Genomic DNA, 7,555 nt, shown 5'->3' with positions numbered 1-7,555 from the left:
TTAGTCAATTTAAATAAATAAATTAGGCCCTAATTTATGGATTTCACATGACTGGGCAGGGGTGCAGCCTGGGGCAGCATATTTTTCCCTCCACAAAAGGGCATTATTACAGACAGAAATACTTGTCAATTTCTGTCAACTGTCCAGGTGGCTAGTCTCAGATGATCCCACAAGTGAAGATGTGGAGCTACTGGGCTGGCGTGGTTGCACGTGGTCTACGGTTGAGGCCGGTTGGACCTACTGCCAAATTCTCCAAAAACACGTTGGAGGTGGCTTATGGTAGAAAAATGAACTTTGAATTCTCTGGCAACAGCTCTGGTGGACATTCTTGCAGTCAGTATGCCAATTGCATGCTCCCTCAAAACATTATACATCTGTGGCATTGTGTTGTGTGACAAAACTGCACATTTTAGAGCAGCCTTTTATTGTCCTCTGCACAAGGTGAACTTGTGTAATGATCGTGCTGTTTATTCAGCATCTTGAAATGCCACACCGGTCAGGTGGATGGATATCATGGCGAGGAGAAATGCTCACTAACAGGGATGTAAACAAAGTAGTGAATGAAATATGAGTTTTTTGTGCGTATGGTACATTTCTGGGATATTTTATTTCAGCATGAAACATGGGACCAACACTTTACATGTTGCGTTTATATTTTTGTTCAGTGTAGATTTAAGAAACTGTAACTCGTCCACTCGGGAACATTCACTATCTTCTGGGTAAGCAACTCCAGTGTAGATTTGGCTTGTGTTTTAGGTAATCAAATCTAATTTTATTTGTCACGTGCCGAATACAACAGGTGTAGACCTTACCGCGAACGGCTTACTTACATGCCCTTAACCAACAATGCAGTTAAGATAATATTTACTAAATAAACTAAAGTTAAAAAAGAAAAAAGGGTATATACGGGGGCCATTTGAATAATTGTTCAGCAGTCTTATGGCTTGGGGGTAGAAGCTGTTAAGAAGCCTTTTGGACCTGGACTTGGCGCTCCAGTACCCGCTTGCCGTGCGGGAGCAGAGAAAACAGTCTATGACTGGATGGCAGGAAGCTGATGATGTATTGGGCCGTACGCACAACCCTCTGTAGTGCCTTACGGTTGGATGCCGAGCAGTTGCCATACCAGGTGGTGATGCAACAGGATGCTCTTGATGGTGCAGCTGTAGAACTTTTAGGATATGGGGACCCATGTTAAATCTGCCCGCCTTTTCCTGTAGTCCACAATCATCTCCTTTGTCTTGCTCACGTTGAGGGAGAGGTTGTTGTCCTGGCACCATACTGCCAGGTCTCTGACCCCCTCCCTATAAGCTGTCTCATCGTTGTCAGTGATCAGGCCTACCACCGTTGTGTCGTCAGCTAACTTGATAGTGTTGGAGTTTTGTTCACCCACAACTGCGTGGCCAAGCAGGGAGTACAGGAGAGGACTAAGCACACACCTCTGAGGGGCCCCGTGTTGAGGATCAGTGTGGCAGATGTGTTGTTGCCTACCCATACCACCTAGGCGCGGCCCGTCAGGAAATCCAGGATCCAGTTGCTGTGAGCACTATGGTGTTGAATGCTGAGCTGTAGTCAATGAACAGCATTCTCGCAAAAGGTTTTCCTTTTGTCCAGGAGGGAAAGAGCAGTGTGGAGTGTTATTGAGATTGCGTCATCTGTGGATCTGTTGGGGCGGTATGCGAATTGGAGTGGGTCTAGGGTTTCCGGGACGAGGGTATTGATGTGAGCCTTGATTAGCTTTTCAAAGTACTTCATGGCTACCGACGTAGTCCTTTAGGAAGGTTACCTTCGCTTTCTTGGGCACAGGGACTATGGTGAACTACTTGAAACATGTAGGTATTACAGACTCGGTCAGGGAGAGGTTGAAAATGTACACGTGCCAGTTGGTCCGTGCATGCTCAGAGTACACATCTTGGTAATCCGTCTGGCCCTGCAGCCTTGTAAGTGTTGACCTGTTTAAAGGCCGTTCTCACATTGGCTACGGAGAGCGCGATCACACAGTCCTCCGGAACAGCTGGTGTTCTCATGCATGCTTCAGTGTTGCTTGCCTCAAAGCGAGCATAAAAGGCATTTAGCCTGGCTGGTAGGCTCACAGCTAGGTTTCCCTTTGTAGTCCGTAATAGTTTGCAAGACCTGCCACACCGCACGAGTGTCAGAGCCGGTGGTGAATTCACCTCCCAGTGTCTGGTGGAAAGCAGACTGAACCAGGTTTTCCTCTAGGACTTTGCCTGTGCTTAGCTCCATTCCATTTATTTTTTATCCTGAAAACCTCCCCAGCCCTTAACAATTACAAGCATACCCATACCATGAAGCCAGTACCTTTTTTTAAGGTATCTGTGGCCAACAGATGCATAACTGTATGAAATCCATTGATTAGGGCCTGATACATTTATTTCAGTTGATTGATATCCTTATATGAGCTGTAGCTCAGTAAAATATTTTTAATTGTTGCATGTTGTTTATATTTTATTCAGTGCACCTGAAAATATATGGCAAAACCTGAAAATGGTTGTCATGCAATGATCAACTGGCCAAAGCTTGAAGAATTTAAAAAATAATAAATGAACAAATGTTGAACAATCCAGGTGTAGAAAGCTCTTAAGAGACTTACCCAGAAAGACTCTCAGCTGTAACCGCTGCCAAAGGTGCTTCTACAAAGTATTGACTCAGGAGTGTGAATAAATTTGATATTTCTGTATTTAATTTTCAAAAATGTCTAAAACCATGTTCTTGCTTTGTCATTATGGGGTAGTGTGTAGATGGGCGATAAAAAATTAATATTTAATAAAATGTTGAATTTAGGCTGTAACACCAACATGTGGAATAAGTCATATGAATACTTCCTGAAGGCACTGTATGCATAAACCCTCGAGTCAATTTCTGCAGCCTAATACAAACCCCTATAAAAATCCATCTGTTTAAGCTAGAAATAAACAGGAAGCATAGAAACAGAGCTAACCCTTCTTAGAGACTTGCTTTCATCAAGAATGACAGATGTATAACTCATATTTATTTCGTCAAGCCGCTCAAAAAGCTACACATTGCAGCTCTAATGCATCAACTTTAAAACCAAATAATTAATAACAGGAATACTTTGAACTGAGTAAATTAAGATGGCATAGGCCTAATCACAATACAGGTGAAAGCATATTCAATAGGAGTGTGTGCATGCATTGAGTTATTGAGCTTATTTTGGCTGACCAGTGGAGTCTATGGCGCTACAGATGACAAACAATCGGTTTTGTATTAGCCTACTGATCAACAACATTTGCAAAGAAGCATCACTCCAGCATGTCACGCCTGTATGGAATTACATCATAAGCACTGCTGTTAGTTTTAGAATATAAAATAAGGGTAGAAGCTGTTGAGGAGCCTTTTGGTCCTTGACTTGACGCTCCGGTACTGCTTGCCGTGCGGTAGCAGAGTGAGGCCACTCGACCACTAAAATGGATCTGATTTGTCTGTTTGCAGAACGTACTGCTGATCCCAAATGATTTTCCCTAAAGGAAATTGTGTTAATTTATTGATGGATATCTGATGGATACGATTGCGGCTGGTCAGATATTGTACACCAGTAAATAGCTTACAATACATCAGTGGTTAAGAAACTGTGTGGTTACACTGCAAGTTAGATGGCTCGTTGCTGAAAATTGTGCATGTGCAAAATTATAAACTGCTAACATTAGCTATTAACTCCCATCTGATATCTTAGCACCGCACCATGTTTATATAGCCAGCCAGCTAGCATAGTAGCTAATACAGCTAGCTAGCACCACAGATGAAAGGGTTAGTTATCATAATCATTGCTAACAGGTCACATACAGTGCCTTCAGAAAGTGTTCATACCTCTGTACTTACTACACATTGTGTTGTGTTAGAGCCTGTATTCTAAATGGATTAACTCACCCATCGACACAATACCCCATAATGACAAAGTGAAAACATGTTTTTTTTATTTTTGCAAATTTATTGATAATGAAACAGAAATCTCATTCACATAAGTATTCACAACCATGAGTCAATACATGTTAGAACCACCTTTGGCAACGATTAAGAGCCTTCCACACCTGAATTGTACAATATTATCACATTATTTAAGAAATTCTTCAAGGTCTGTGAAGTTGGTTGTTGACTATTGCTAGACAGCCATTTTCAAGTCTTGCCATAGATTTTCAAGCATATTTAAGTAAAAACTCTAACTAGGCCACCACATCTGTGGTGTTAGCTAGCTAGTAACTAGAACAATCAATCTTGGCAAGCAACTCCAGTGTATATTTTGCCTTTTGTTCTAGGTTATTGTCCTGCTGAAAGGTGACTACCAGGTTTTACTCTAGGATTTTGCCTGTGCTCAGCATTTAATGTTTAATTAGTAAAAATGTCTAAAAACATAATTACACTAACATTATAGGGTATTGTGTGTAGGCCAGGGACACAAAATCTCAATTTAATCAATTTTAAAGTCAGGCTGTAACACAACAAAATGTGGAAAAAGTGAAGGCACTGTAGCTATCTGCTTAAACTAGATAGCTTCCTTAATGCATTGGGCATGTCGACACTAGCCTTAAAATGCAACATTTCAAAATGTAGCTAACAGTTCTGCACGCTGTCCTCTATCCAGTGATGTAAAAAATATATCTAGTTTCCATGTGGTTTTTGAGTTGGTACTTTAAACAGCACATTGCAACTTGACAAAACAACAGAGTTTTTGGGGAGTGTGCAGTTTATAAGGTGCTTGTATAAAAAAAATATGATTACTATTGTTGTACATGTGTAACCGATGTGAAATGGCTAGCTAGTTAGCAGTGGTGCGCGCTAATAGCGTTTCTAATCGGTGACGTCACTCACTCAGACCTTGAAGTAGTTGTTCCCCTTGCTCTGCAAGGGCTGCGGGTTTTGTGGAGCGATGGGTAACGATGCTTCGAGGGTGGCTGTTGTTGTCTGTGTGCAGAGGGTCCCTGGTTCGAGCCCAGGTAGGGGAAGCTATACTGTTACACATCCATGTGTAAAAACGACATTTTATGTTCAGATGTTAAATATATCAAACTCTTTCTGCATATTGGCATTGGGCTATTTATAAATATTTATTTTCTACTGTTAGGAGGAACAGCATCATTTTCAACTTACATTTTAGGAATATAAATGTAACTCAACCTTAATTTCCAATGCTATTGTTCTTAAATCAGGTAAAAAGTTGTGATTGATTTATTTTGATGATATACCAGAAATCACCAAAACGGGTTTGCACTGCCTAATATGGGGCCATACAGCCCTTGGAGCCAGAAGGGCAATTGTAACATTAACTACAAACTAGTACTATACAATGATGAGGAACCTAACGCAAGCTAGGTAAATCAGTTAGCTAGCCATTACAATATAGTTATTTGACAACTACTTAGAAGTTCATAGCTAGCTAGTTAGCATCCTTCCACGCATGAGGATACTGTCTGGCCAAGTTTGCTGTGCCAATGTTAACCTAAGTTAGTTAACTAACGGTCAGCACTTTACAAGCTAGTCAAATTATTGGTAACGTTAGATAACTAACCCAAACGTTAAACCGACAATCAAATTATATTATAGTTGACCCATCCCCTTACCTTATGTTTACACTTGGCAGCTGGCTAGCTGTTGAGGTGAAAAACTCCGGTCACTGGCAACTTCAACCCCGGCCGGCACATTCACCCGTGCCAAATATCGCCACATTTACAGTTTTCTTTTAGATAATGTTCGTGTGTTGTGCTATATCTCCGGTGACGTAAATTATTTTGCAGGAGTTTCAGCTGTCCCCCCCCATCCGTGAAATGGCGACGTGTTGTTGTGACAGTAGCGGTGCATTGTGGGTGATACTGTATGAAATGGCTTCCTCTTCTTCGGTGGGATTTATTCGCTGTTGGCATCCAACGGTATGGTGCATTATCGCCACCTATTGTACTGGAGTGTGGGCCAGAGAAAAGGAGAAACTAAATCCAACCTGCCAGCCCCGTTGCTCTTTAAAAAAAAAATTATAATAATATTTGAGACTGTATCTAATGATGTTCTACTCAATATTCTCTTTGAACTAATTTCCTGGTTCACCTTTTCCCTCATACTAGATATCAGCCTCTCTCTTTCCTCTGATACTGCCCACACTGTAGCAGGGCTCCCGATTGGCGCAGTTGTCTAAGACACTGCATCTTAGTGCAAAAGGCACCAAATCCAGGCTGCATCACATCCGGCCGTGATTGGGAGTCCCATAAGGTGGCGCACAATTGGCCCAGCATCATCTGGGTTTGGCCGGGGTAGGCCATCGTTAAATAAAGGTTAAAAACAATAATCATACATTTAAGGTCTTATTCAACCGGCTGTGTCCCACCCTTATTCTTGTAAAAACAGCCTCGTCCCTTCCTGCTGTCCTCCCCTCCGAGACTTTCATCTGTACTTGAAATAAATGCCTGCCCTTGGTATTTCTATTCCACTGCTCCTACCATCTTCGCACAATCACTGTCCATATCAGGCTTTTTGCCTCTGCCTTACTCAATAAATGCCTGCCCTTGGTATTTCTATTCCACTGCTCCTGCCATCTTTGTACAATCACTGTCCATATCAGGCTTTTTGCCTCTGCCTTACTCAACACTAAGTGTGTTTTTAGCCAGTACATCAGCTGCCTCGTTCCCCTCCACCCCCTTACATTGGCTGGGACCCAAGTAAATCTTATCTGTATATCCATCTGTCTAATCCTGACATGGGTTTGTAGCACCTCATAAAGCAGGTCTTGTCTGCTACGTGAGCTAAGGACTGGAGACTCATCAACACTGCAGATGAATCAGAGTAAATAACTACTCTGTCTGGCTTGACTTCCTCCACCCACTGCAAGGCTGCAAGGCGAATGGTATGCCAACGGTATGGCCATCAGCTCCACCGTATATACAGCCAGATGATCTGTAATACGTTTCCTGACTGCCACCCCACATTCCTGCACTACAAATGACCCAGCACGTCCTGTCCTTGAACCATCTGTGTAAATGTCCACAAAATCTTTATACACAGTATCCAGACGTCTCTTAAACAAATCAGATGGATCAACACCCTCCCTATCTTTCTGTAGTCTCTCCAACACTTCTAAATCAACTACTGGAGGTGGGAGTAGCCATGGTGGATTTACAGGAATAGCTACCATTGGACTAAACTCCCTTCCATACAGTCCCATCTCCTTTGTCTGGGTATTACCCACCCACCCAAAGCTTGTGTTCTGTCTTCACTCATGTTCACAGTATGCCTGTAAAAACCCTTTTGCAGGATGAGACACCCCATGTCCCGGTAGGCTGACCAAATAATTAATTTCCAGCTGTTGTCTTCTAATCTGCAATGGTATATCCCCCCATCTCAACCTGTAGTGCAGCCACTGGGGAGGTCCGAAACGCCCCAATCATATTCCTTGCCCCTGTATGACATCTAGCCTTTCCAATGATGTCCGGGCTGCCGAAACACACACTGTACTGCCATAGTCTATTACAGAACGGATCAATGCCACATACTGTACATAGTCCTCAATGAGGAACGCCCTCCCACTCCTTCCCCGTCA

At 42.5% G+C, this 7,555-nt stretch overlaps 1 protein-coding gene across 3 annotated transcripts in view; it reads right to left on the bottom strand.

The window, feature by feature from the left end:
- Positions 1–5,843, bottom strand: part of fbxl3a (F-box and leucine-rich repeat protein 3a) — a 37,911-nt gene extending 32,068 nt beyond the window's left edge. The window contains exons 1-2 of one of the 3 annotated variants that reach the window (XM_045704974.1): positions 5,592–5,839; positions 4,843–4,982 (exon numbers count right to left, since the gene is read on the bottom strand). The gene's annotated coding sequence lies outside the window, so the exon portion shown is untranslated. Of the gene's footprint in view, positions 1–4,842; positions 4,983–5,591 lie in introns of all 3 variants that reach the window. The other 2 variants (XM_045704975.1, XM_014163765.2) reach the window with 2 other exon arrangements.
- Positions 5,844–7,555: the final 1,712 nt, after the last annotated feature.

The sequence above is a fragment of the Salmo salar genome, chromosome ssa21, assembly GCF_905237065.1.
Source record: "Salmo salar chromosome ssa21, Ssal_v3.1, whole genome shotgun sequence".
Taxonomy (NCBI): Eukaryota; Metazoa; Chordata; class Actinopteri; order Salmoniformes; family Salmonidae; genus Salmo; species Salmo salar.
Note: the sequence above shows the minus strand (reverse complement) of the source record. Positions and strands in the feature narration are given on the sequence as shown.